The sequence below is a fragment of the Vigna unguiculata genome, chromosome 6, assembly GCF_037176805.1.
Source record: "Vigna unguiculata cultivar grain cowpea cultivar isolate G323 ecotype 2 chromosome 6, ASM3717680v1, whole genome shotgun sequence".
Classification (NCBI taxonomy): domain Eukaryota; kingdom Viridiplantae; phylum Streptophyta; class Magnoliopsida; order Fabales; family Fabaceae; genus Vigna; species Vigna unguiculata.
In genome coordinates, this window is record NC_140797.1 from 37,134,003 (window position 1) to 37,147,995 (window position 13,993).

The 13,993-nt window shown below is 24.7% G+C and overlaps 1 pseudogene; it reads left to right on the forward strand.

Annotated features, from left to right (window-relative positions):
* The first annotated feature begins 6,333 nt into the window (after positions 1 to 6,333).
* LOC114188530 (isoleucine N-monooxygenase 2-like) lies at positions 6,334 to 8,200 on the forward strand (annotated as a pseudogene).
* The last annotated feature ends 5,793 nt before the right edge of the window (positions 8,201 to 13,993 follow it).

The following is a 13,993-nucleotide window of genomic DNA, read 5'->3' on the forward strand; positions in this document are numbered from 1 at the left end:
CATTCGATAGTTGACACTAAACCAAACAAAAATAGTACAAACATTAGTTAAAGAGTGGGTCAAGCCCACTCTAAATAGACGCAAACTAACAAATTAATAAAAAATAATAACAATAAATATTACATAGGCTAAGTTGTAACTATATAATACTTTTTTATTAATAGTAATGTTGGTCAAGTCGAAATTAAGTAAAATAAATAAATTAATTAATTAAAAAATAGTGAATCTACTCTAAATGGATACAAACTAACAAAATAAATAATAACATCGAATATTTCATACATCAAACCGACACTACAAAATAAAATATATTACATCTGTGTTAATATATGAGAACGAATATGGTCTATAGATTTATCTTATCTAGTAGTCCAAGTAGAAAGGAGAGAAGTGACAAAGGGTGCATTAAAGGCTGGTACATAAAGCCTTTGGTTTAATGTAAATCATTCATGGAAGCTCATTCTCCAACTCTCTGCTCACCATTTCCAAAACCTCTTTATGGAAGCACAATGAATCTACTCATTCTCAACTCTATGTACATCCCCACTCAACCACGAATTTGCATTGTCACCACTTTTCCTACTCTGATTCTTCTCCCTATTGTAAACATTCATATCACCATCATTTATCTCCAAATCACCATAACACTTTTTTTTTTTGTCTTTCTCAATGCAAGCTCTTCTAAATAATCCAAATCACCACTAATTTTGGTTTAAAAAAACATCGGCTAGATCGTTAGAAGTGGACTTTAATTCTAACTCAATCCAACACCCCTTCATGCATAGATATATTCATCTTATACGTGAGACTAAAAATTAGTATGTGGTCGGTTAATAGTTCGATAGCGAGTGAAACAGAATGTCCAAGAAAATTCGCTAAAATAGACTCTAACTTGACTTTAGTATCATGTTAGAAGTGAACTTTAAACCTAACTTAATCCCATAAAATCAGTTTGTAAAATGAGATTTGCACCCCATATATATACTATGCAATTGTCTTATTTTCGGTCGATGTAAGATTTCCACCAATACTATCATTAAAGTGAATTGACCATCTCCATTACAAATTTCAATAAATAGTTACACGATTAGACCAACGCTAGTATTAATATTACTTTAATACAAAAAATGTGTTAGCATGGGTGAAGGCAATGTTAATAGAAACTGTCTCCCAATCCGACACAAAATGTCATACTTCCACAATTTTAGAGTGAATTTTGACCCACACAATGTGGACACTATTGCAGACACCAATAAACTGTTAGCTCAACTTTTGTTGATTTAAATGGATCTTTTGAGATCACTATATAAGATTTTTCTTTTTTTTAAATGTTAGTTAATGAACATCACGACATTATCAATCAATCCCATTACTCAGCGCCGTTATCAATCAATCTCGCTATACAAATTTGTCTAATTTCTATACCTAAGCCGTGTCTTCTATGTCTTCTATATGTATATATTCATCCATAACAACCACACAAATGCAAGGTTAATATCTTACTAATCTTGTGGACGAAACCACTTTGCATGTCAATTTTGGAAATAAAATTTATTCATAAGACCAGAAACACTCTCGATAGATGAATGAATGGTTTTGTTTCGCGTAATGACCTCGTTTGTTACAATTTGTCATATAAAAAACATTTCTGAAAAGTTGTATACATTTATAAGGGTTTCAAAATAATAAAAAATTGAAAAGAATTCAAGTTCTAATTTAATTTAAATGAGAAGCTAGTTAACTTATCATAAAATTACCCTTTTCGAAAGTAACTTTAATTATTCCAAACAAGCATAAATTGATTTTTAATAATTCTATAAAAAGTAAATAAAATATTATTTACTTTGTTTTGGCTTGTAAGAGTTGCTTCTTGAACACTATAATGCATATTTGAGAAATTTTATAAACGCTTTGCACTAAGATTAAATAAAAAGTAATTAAAACGTGAATGCAAACATATTGACCTGGATCACGTGAGTAACAGCACATTCATGATACGACTACTGAACTAGTGGCCCAGACGCGGCCAAACCAAACACAATGCGAGATAAATATTATATTAACTTGTTTTAAAACTAATATATATATATATATATATATATATATATATAGAAAGCTATTCATGAATTAATAGTTAATATTATTATATATTTATATTCCAGGTTAAGACACTTGAATATGGTGAGATTTTACTCGAGTAAAATTATTGGTTATTTTCAAACTTATATAAGAAATTATAATATGTCACCTTCCCATATTGATCTGTGTGCTGAGATCATCTCACCTTCATAACATCATGCTACGCGTTGCCTATTGTACAAATGACTTGGTTATGTAATATTAGTACATACACATATCAATTTCCTACATATAAATAGGAGTCCTACATGTCTCAATACATTTTTCTTTATCGTACTACTACCATAAATTCAATCCACTTATTTATTCCTTTTATTCAATTGATTTCTCGATATCTCTCAACACTAACACAAACATGTTATCAAGATAAGTGTTAGACTCAGAAATATAAATTTAATTTATCATAATAAACTTGGATTTAGCGCTAAATATTCGTAGATGTTGACATCAATCATTTTACAACAACATTAGTAGTGACATAATAGAAAACATTAACTTATAGTTTTCATTCTCATTAAAAAAATTAATAGTCGTAGAAGATATTACATTAAAAATGTTAGTCTATCAATTGATGGAAAATTTGTAAATGTTATCAATAATGGTGACTTGATATCACTATGTAAGATAAATAAGAAAATCAATTTATGTACAAACTCTTACAAATATTTATTTCATCTCCGTTAACATTATTGTTATCTATATTTAATAATGTTTTTGTGTTTGTTTTACTTAAACAAAAATCTTATTTCTCATTTTTTTTCTATATTTTCTTAAATTACATATAATTGACATTTATATTTTAATTTATCAATCAAATTTCATGAACAAAACAACACACGAAAAAAAAAGTAATGTGGTTAAATAAAAAATAAACTACATAACAATATTTAAAAATTTTGTAAAAGAAATGTTTTTGAAAAGAAAGTCATACATATAAGCTCTAAAAACAAAACAAATAATAAATCAAATATACGTACATGACTTTTGTAAAATTAAAACATATGAAACTCGTGATATAAAATACAAATTTTACCTATTCTTTTTACCTAAAATCATGATGAAAAATATATCTTTAAAAAATAAACACAATAACTCTTTTTTTTTAAATTAAGAATTTGAGCACAAATAGTAAAAAATTGTACATGTGGTCATCCCTATCCTTGGCTACGCCAATTATGAACCAATGACGCTATTGTGCAACAAACATATTTTTGTACTCACTTATATAATACCTGTACCTGTATCATCATTGAATGTCCATATTAAAATTTAAATTTCTTTGGTTTAAAAATTTTCTTTTCATCTTACTCTAATATTCTTATTATTTCAATTTAATAATATTTTGTAATTATTTTACTTAAACGAAAAATCATTACTATTTGTTCAATTTTTTCAAATTATAATTAATTAATAATGAACTAAAAATAATATAAATGTGCTAATCATATAAAAATAAATATTGCTTCTAAGACACTATGATTTTTTTTTTATGAATATGTTTTATTCATTATATTCTTCACAATTTATGTCTTACATTATACACTTATACCATAATTAACATCCAACTTTGCTTCTTTTTTTTTCTTATCAATAATAAAAAATCAATATAATACAAAGAATATTTAAGATGCTTCCACTCTTTTACATACCTACGAATATATATTATTTTAATAAATTTTGTGAAAAATATTACGATCAATAATATAATTTAATCATCATACATTTCAACAAACCATATCAAATATAAATTTCATTTTAATATCCACTAGCTCTTTGATAAAACAATCCCAACAAATGTAACCATATCAAATATAGCTTTCATTTTAATATCTACTAAATTTTTAATAAAAAAGTCAGCTACAATTTATATAATTCCACCTCAATAATTCTTAGTCCTGAATTTATTGACAACTTCATTAATACAACATAACATAAGTTTCTTCAAACTTAAAAGTTATAAGACTTCGTGTTCAGTTTACGAAAATTATTTATACTTTGGAGTACATTTGGACATATTTATACTGTGGAGTATATTTGGACACAAAACTTTTAAGGACTTTGGTTAAAGAGTGATTTTTTTAGTCTGTCATGAATTTTTAAATCAACGAATGGTTCCTAATAGTTTTAGAGAAATATGATGTTGATGCTTACTTTTGTAAGCATATATTTACAGTTCAAAGTTTTTCATATTTTTCATGAGAAAAATAATTATATTGATAAGTTGGCTAATTTACTTTTGATTCATATAAAATAATATAAATGATTTAATATTTTTTCTCCATATATTTATTTAGATTTGTTCTGTTCATACTAGGTATAGTTTGTGTGAAATACAATTTTTATAATGAGTTTGTTGTGGTCTCACTTGCTTTATATTATTTTATTTTATATTTTTAATAAATTTTTATGTGATAGTAAATAATTGGTTGATTTTGAAGTGTCATCATAATTGAGATATCAAAATTTATAATAATGTTTAACAAGACGTTATTTAAAAATTATTGTAAAACTCTAATCATAATATTAATAATCTTTTTATTTATTTTTTTAACTTCTTTGTTCTAACTTCAACACTTCCACTTCATAAACTAGCGCACCTTCTTTTTGCGCATGCACCAACTTTTTTCCTTCGTTACGATTAATGTTTTGTATCTTGAAATCGATTATTGTGCCATAGGTTTTTGTTTTCTAAATTGTTTTGGGTTTTTTCCTTCATTACAATTAATGTTTTGTATCTTGAAATCGATTATTGTGCCATAGGTTTTTGTTTTCTAAATTGTTTTGGGTTTTTTCCTTCATTACAATTAATGTTTTGTATCTTGAAATCGATTATTGTGCCATAGGTTTTTGTTTTCTAAATTGTTTTGGGTTTTTTCCTTCATTACAATTAATGTTTTGTATCTTGAAATCGATTATTGTGCCATAGGTTTTTGTTTTCTAAATTGTTTTGGGGCGGAAGATAGTCAGAAACAAAAATATTTGTCTTAATAGGTTAGGAAAAGTGTGGGGAAAAAATGTAAGTGAGTAAAAGTTCTATAAAGAATAAAATAGATAAAATTAAACATCATATAAGAGTAAAAATCCGTAACATTATTGACTTAAGATTTTGAATACTTAAGATTTTGAATGTGAAAATAGTATATCATAAGAAAAAAAAAAGAAAATAAAGGCACCCTTGTTGAAAAAAATTCAAGTTTATAAAAATAAAAATCGATAATATCATTATTTTAAGATTTAGAGTAAAATAATGTCAAATATCTTATATTTATAAAACTAATATTATATATATATATATATATATATATATATATATATATATATATATATATATATATATATATATATAACCACAAGTATAATTCATATATGATATACCTATAAACCTAACACAAAGATGTCATAATAAGATAACACCGTATATCACTATCTGAACATGGATAAGGATAACTTCATTGTCTTGTTTATATATATATATATATATATATATATATATATATATTGCTAATAAAAAAAACTACTTCTCCGGCAATACTTTGGTAACATTCGAAACCATGTCGAAAACAACGTTTCATATAAGTAAACCAAAAATGTAAAAAGTATATATTTATGGGAACTAAAATTAAGAACTGCAGCTAGCGTGAGTGTGCATGAAATACAAAATGGATAATTCAACTGTATAAGTAATTAATTTTACATTGTTGATTCAATTGTGTCTGAAAATAATACAAAAGGGATGTTGAGAACCTCCATTTTCATCGTACCCGTTTAACAACATTTTAGTAATAATAAAATATTGAACGAAGTTATTTATTTAAAATATAAATTAAATCAAATTATTAATTATTGGTAAAGGTAATTGAGGGACAGGAGTAAAAACTTTGAAAAGTGTAAAAAGGTATCATATTCTTTTTTATGGAGTAATTTGTGCATACACTTTTATTTTATCTACACTGATATATATTGTATTGTGTACAGAGGTTGAAGAATCATAATTCTTTTATTTACATATTAGTTATTGTTAACATTTTTACTCTCTATATGTATATATCAAGTGTTGATTCACCTTCCGTATACAGCTTTAGCTCCGCTATAAATAGGCATCAAGTTTCGGTCATGAATCATCCACTTTTACTCTAAAAGCCTTAGGCAAAGTACTTACCTTCTTCCTTCTTCGTTACAAAGCTTTTCCAAACCATGGCTCACACCCCATTTCTTCTGTTGTCAAATCTTCAAAGCTTTTGGCCTTCTTTGCTTGTGATAATCACCTGCTTCACCATTATGATCAAAACTCTGAGGTATAACTTCATTCACAGTTATGCCAAGAAACAAAAGCCAAACCTGCCCCCAGGACCCAAACCATGGCCTATAGTTGGGAATCTTCCTGAAATGCTTGCAAGCAAACCTGCATACAAGTGGATACATAATCTCATGAAACAAATGAACACTGAAATTGCATGTATCCGCTTAGGAAATGCCTATGTCATCCCAGTCACATGTCCCACCATTGCTACTGAGTTCTTGAGAAAACAAGATGCAACTTTTGCATCAAGATCACTCAGCGTGTCCACTGATCTCATTACTAGTGGATATTCAACAACAATTTTTGTGCCCTTTGGTGAGCAGTGGAAGAAAATGAAGAAAATCGTAACCAACCATTTGCTTTCTCCACACAAGCACCTATGGCTTCACGGCAAAAGAACTGAAGAGGCCGACAACCTTATGTTTTACGTCTACAACAAGTGCAAAATGGTGGATGATGGTGTTTCTGGCCTTGTCAATCTTAGGACTGCTGCAAGGCATTATTGTGGCAATCTTATAAGAAAAATTACCTTTAATTCAAGGTATTTTGGGGATGGTAGAGAGGATGGAGGGCCCGGTTTTGAAGAAGTAGAACATGTTGATTCCATCTTTGATTTGCTCAACTACATCTATTCCTTTTCCGTTTCTGATTATATGCCATGCTTGGCGAGACTTTTTGGATGGTCATCAGAAGAAAGTGAGGGAAGCTCTGAGGATCATCAAGAAGTATCATGATCCCATCGTTCAACACAGAATCAAACAATGGAATGATGGATTAAAGATTCATGAAGAGGACTGGCTTGATGTTCTCATCTCTCTCAAAGATTCCGACAATAACCCATCGTTAACATTCGAAGAGATCAGTGCACAAATCATAGTAATATATTTCACTTCTCTCTTACTTTGTTTTTCCGTAGTTATACTAGCACGTAAACGCAAATCATATTCCACGAGGGAAACGAGTTTAAAAACATACATGCTGTTTTTTGTAGGAATTGATGCTTGCAACAGTGGACAATCCATCGAATGCATTTGAATGGGCACTTGCTGAGATGATTAACCAACCTGAGCTGCTCTGTCGAGCTGTTGAGGAATTGGACAGTGTGGTAGGAAAAGACAGGATGGTCCAAGAATCAGACATACCTAAGCTCAACTACGTGAAGGCTTGTGCAAAAGAAGCTTTTCGTCTTCATCCAATTGCACCTTTTATTCCTCCTCATGTCTCTATGAGTGACACAGTGGTGGGAAATTACTTCATCCCTAAAGGTAGCCACGTAGTGCTAAGCAGACAAGAACTTGGAAGAAACCCAAAAGTGTGGAATGAACCCTACAAGTTCAAACCTGAACGCCACCTGGAAAGTGATACAGATGATGTGGCTTTGACGGAACCAAATATGAAGTTCATATCATTTAGCACAGGAAGACGAGGTTGTCCCGGAGTGATGCTAGGAACGACAATGACAGTGATGCTATTTGCTAGATTGCTCCATGGCTTCACTTGGACTGCTCCACCCCATGTTTCGTCAATCAATCTTTCTGAGTCAGACGACGATATCCTTCTTGCACAACCACTTATGGCAATTGCTCAGCCAAGGTTACCACCAAAGTTATATAAAATCTAAATTATACAAGAATTTACTTTATCTAGGTGTTTATATTTCATTACGAAATAGATGTAAGGGTGAAATAAAAAATGTAAACGTCTGTCATATAGTGTCGAAAAGGACTCAACATGGTCCAGTTCAAGGTTAAGGTATGTAATCGAATAAAAAAGTGTTTGAGTTTTCAAAATGATATCCACACTCAAATAGTCAAAACCTTCGGCAACTATGAATACAACCACAACCATGCAGCGTTGATCAGGACTGTAGCTTAAAGGAAAATTATTGTTTAATAAAATTTTGTTTGAAAAATTTTTTACAATGCACACGTGACACTTCATGAAAAAAAGGTTTGATATAAGTTAGAAAAAGAATAAAAAATTTGGAGTGTGTTAAAAAACAAATTTTGTTAAACTTTACAAAAAAAATTTGTCAAATATCATGTTCGAATTGGAAAATCATACAAAAATGGATAAACTTTTCAAGGGTTTGTTGCTTTCGTACATATTTGGTAGAAAAAATGAAGACGCATAAACAGGGCTAGATATGGATTTGAGGAGACTCGTATATATATGATGTGATTTTAATTGTGATTCTCTTTACATTATTATTTCAGAATCATGTTATACTCATATGAACCATTTATCAAAATAAATCACATCTTAAATATCATAACATTAATAAAATATGAAAAATTAACAATATTTCCAACAAGGAACTTACGATAATAAGTTTATCACTGTTTTTTATATATTATTAACTGCATTCCCCAAAAGAAAATAATAAAACAAATGTCATCTTAATATTATCATGTCCATGGAGAAATGTCCATCAATATGATGTCGCTACTGTAAGCACGTTTGCCATGTTCTAGTACAACAAGTTGGTTTCATGACTCTGCCATCACAGTCTTATCTAAAATTTCTTAAATTTCAAATGATTTGGATAACTTGTCTCAAATTTATTAAATTTCTAAAAAAATTTTGATATTATATAATCATTAAATATGAGATATTATATATTTTTTTTATCAGCAGATATTATTTGTATTTTAAAAATATTTTGTTCTGAAAATATATACTTTTTGGATTAAAAGAGAAAAATATTATAAGTTAGTTCTTACATCAATTCTTAAATAATACACAACAAAAATTGTGTATCATCAGAATAATATATAATTAACTAATAATTACAATATAAAGCCTAAGAATAAGTTCAGAGAGATAGTGGTTTGCATTTTAGGGAAATATGAAGAGTGCCATATAATGGGTCTTACAAATACTGTTGTTAAAAAACTGCATTGTGTTTAAAAAATTGAATTGTTTAAACAAAATGAACCTTTTTAAGTTAATTTTAAAATTGAATTATATTAAGTAAAATTTATTAAACAAAAATATAATTTATAAGATTGAAAATATATTTTAAAATAAAAGATGTATTAATGACAACATAAATAATAAAGGTAATTTAACTAATTTAAAATAATCCAATTTGATTTAGTTTGTATTGTAGTTCAATTTATATATAATTATTATAAAATTAAATTAATCTTAATAACCACATTTAAAATTAATGAAATTTTGTACTAATTCATTTCATTTACGACACCCACACCCGTGTTAAATTGAAAGAAATTATAAGGTGAGGTGAGGCCATGAAAGAGCTTGACCTAAAATAAAACCGTGGCTGAGATTGGAGGAATGCAATTAGTTCATAATATTTTATTATATCGTTAGTTACTTTTATAATTTTCACATTTAAAAATATATTCATGTTTATGTTATTTAAATTATTTTTTAAATATAATATATGCGTATTACAATTTTATATTATTTTTAATATTTTATTATTTAGTTTATTTTTAATTTATTAATTGTTTTATATCTTATTTTAAGTTTTATTATTATTATTTTTTATTATTTACATCATAGTTTCTATTTTATTTTTCATCTCCCAGATTTTGTTTCCATCTTAAATAAAAACTTCTTATACGTTAGAAATATTTGATAATTTTTTAGAGGCATTAAATGGGTCCACTAAAAATGTTTCATTTTTTTAATTTTTTAATTTTAAATTTTAAATTCAAACTTTGTTATCCTATTTTTCAAATTTCTTTTTATTTCAAATTTCAAATTCAAACATTTTGTACTCTATATTTTGAATTTGAAATTTGACATAACATTAATTTTAGAAAAAGATTGATACTGAAATCTTCGTTAATTATTTTTATTACTTTAAAATTTGAAAGAATTTATAATTTTTACTCTCTAATAATGTAATCGTTGAAATTATTTTTTAAATTATTATTTAAATTTAACATAAGTGTATACAATTTTAAATGAAGTATTATTGTTATTTAATTTTTTTAGTTTACTAATGATGTGATTATTGGGTACAGGGCGGATCATAGAAGGGTTATAGGGTCATGGTTCCTAAAATTTTTAAATTTCTTTTAAAATTATGTTTTTTTAACTTTTTTAAAATAAAATTTTTAGATAAATTTTATTTTTTATAAAATATAATATTTAATGTTAATAAATAATAAAATATAAAATTAAATATAATAAGCATAATAAATTTTATTAAGATATTTTTGTTGTTTTTTCTTATCGTCTTTTAAATTTTTCATATATTATATTTATCTTTTATTCTTATTTATCTTTTTTTCTTTAAAAAATAATAAAAAATTTGATACAAATTCATTCTCTATATTTTCATTTCTCATCCATACTATTTCATTATTTAAGATAAAAATAAATAAAAAAGGTAACCATATGTTATTTATCGATAAAAAGTATAAATATTTAGTATTTTTTTATTTAATTAGTTTTTTGTATATTTATTTATTTAATGAATATAAAAAAAAAAGTTATGTCCTATATGATTTTTCATGACAACTTTTTAAATGTGACTATTATACTTTTTTTAGTAATTATGTTTCTCAATATTAAATTTTGATAAACTTTTTTAGTTTTAATTTTGTTAGATAAGTATATTGATGAAGAATAAAATAATTGATTTATTTTTTTTTAAATATGATACTAAAAATCCAATTGTTGAATTAGATGGACATTTCTTAAAATTCAAATAATTAAAGGTAAAAAGTTTCATATTAATTATTTGAAACTTATTCAAGACAAATATTTACAAATATCAGAATATTCAAGTAGTGAAAGAGATAAAATTATAAAAGCTTATCAAATACAACTTCAAAACTATCACTTTTCTACAGAGAAACATACAAAAGAAAATTTAATACTAAATTCTACATACTTTTGTTATATTTATATCGGTGACAATAATTAAATATATACATTTTAAGTATATTATTTTAATCAAGATCTGCACGCCAGTGATAGGGTACTTTATTTGTTGTTTTATATCAAATTTTATTTTTTATTATTATTAGTTGTCATAATTCACGTATTTTCATTAAATGTTTTTAATTCTTTATTTTCCAAATTTTGTTCTCATTTTAAATACCAACTCTTCTATAAGTTAAAAACATTTTAAATACCAACTCTTCTTATAGGTTAAAAACATGTGAAAGTTGTTAAGAGATTTAGAATAATCCATTAAAATTTGTTCATTATTTTTTTTTTTTTTTGCAATTCTTTTGGATTTTAAATTTAAAAATAAAACTTTGTTACGATATTTATACTTTTCCTTTTTGAGATTTCAAATTTCAAATTCATACATTGTTATTATATATTTCAAATTTCAAATTTAGCAATATAAATATTAAAGAAAGGTATTAAAATTTAAATTGTTAGTTATTTTTATATCTTTAAAATTTTTAAAAAATTATAATTTTAAATTTTTAATAATACATTTATGTTTTTGTTATTGAAATTATGTTTTAAATTAGTTTAAATTTAACATAACTTTTTTATAATATTTAATTGAATTATTATTTTTAATATTTTATTATTTAGTTTATTTTTAATTTATTAGTGATGTCGTAGTTTAATTATTTATTTATTATATTACATCATATTTTAATTTTATTATTATTATTATTATTTGTCATTATTCACATATTTTCATTAAAAAAAATTTGAATTTTTCATCTTCTAATTTTTGTTCATATCTTAAAAACGAAATTGTTTAAATACATTAAAATGATGCATTAAAAATAAGTACTTTTTTTCATTTTATTTGGAACTTTAAATTTTAAATTCAAACTTTGTTATTATGTATTTAGGATTTTTTGAGACTTGGCATTTTAAATTCCAACTTTATTTACTATTATTTTGAATTTTAAATTTGAAAATATGAATTTTAGTTTAAAATTGAAATTATTATTTATTTTTATATCATTTTAATTTATGTTAATTTATAAAATTAAATTAATCTTAATAACGACTTTTAAAATGTAATGAAATTTTGTAGTAATTCATTTCATTTAGGACACCTGTGTCAAATTGAAAGAAATTATAAGGTCAGTCCATGAAAGAGGTTGTACTCAACAAACCTGTCTGTGGCTGGGAGTGAGCGAATGCAATTTGTTAATTATTTGAAAATTTGGGGGAAACCTCTGAAATTTATTTTTCAAATAAATGTATTTTAATATGAAGAAGAAATAATATTACAAAATTTAAATTTTGAATTAGTTAGTCTATTTTAAATGAAATAATCTTATTTTAAAGAAAAAAATCTTTAAATAAATCTATTGAAACATTATTTCTTAGAGTAGACATGTTCAAACATTATTTTTCAAAATGGATCTATTTCATTTTTTTTCTTTTCCGTTTTTCTTAAATGAAGAGAGAAAAAAAAATTATGAAAAAATAATATAACATAATAAAAGTATTGGATTAAATTATAATTACATTAATAGAATAAATAGAAAGAATTTATTATTTTTTTAATACAATTTGAAATTAAATTAGTTATTATTAATTTTTTTTAAAATAAAAATATCAATAGTAATATTTTATTTCTCGTCCATCCTTTTTCTACAAATCATTATAATAATAACAATTTTATTACAAATTATATTACAAAGTTAATATCTTCAAAAAAATTCATAAATAATATATTTTTCTTGAAACATTCTTTGAATGAATTTAATAGAATATCAATTCTCTAACTAAACAGGAGCAATTTATTATTTAATATCTAGTATCATAAATCCCTTCGAAATTCGACTAAAAACTAAATTGTTGGTGGAGTTCTTTTTTTTTTTTAAAAAAGAAGAAAAAAGTATTAGAAAAACATTAAAAATTATAATAAAAGAAAATTTGATTATAACTTTACAATATTATTATCATTTTTATTATTTAATTCATCATAAATAATTTTTATTATAATATTTCTATTTTTAAAAATGAATAATAACAAGTTTAAGTTCAAATTGTATTGAGAAAATTGTAAATTATTTCTTCTTTTAAAATAATTTAAATTTAAACTGAAAAAATTCCAATTTATTATTTAAATTACTTTTCCACATTTTTAATTTGTTTCTCTTCTCATTTTAGAAAAAAACATATGATTTGGAAAAATAATGTTCTAATGAGCTTATTTAAAAAAAATCTTTAAAAAGGTATTATTTTGAGAAAACAAATTAAGTAAAAATTTAATAATATATTTGGATAAATTTGTTCTTTTTAAGTAAAAATATAACCTATGTCCAATTATATTAATTTTTTTCTAGTTGAAATTGTATCAGACTTCTATTTGGTGTACTGAGTTTCAAATAAATTCTTATCAGATATTATTAGGAATTTTGATATCTTAACAATGATAACACTCTAAAGTATATTAATTATTTGTGATTACACAAAAATGTATTAAAATAAAAGAAACATAAATACAAACAAGAAGATAATCATTTGTTGACTACCAATATAATATTATTGATGGTCAATAATATGTTAATAAACTTTAATTTATCAATAGATTTCACATCTAAATTTGTCGTCAAAGATCGATTTGCAAAATCCGTTGGAGAT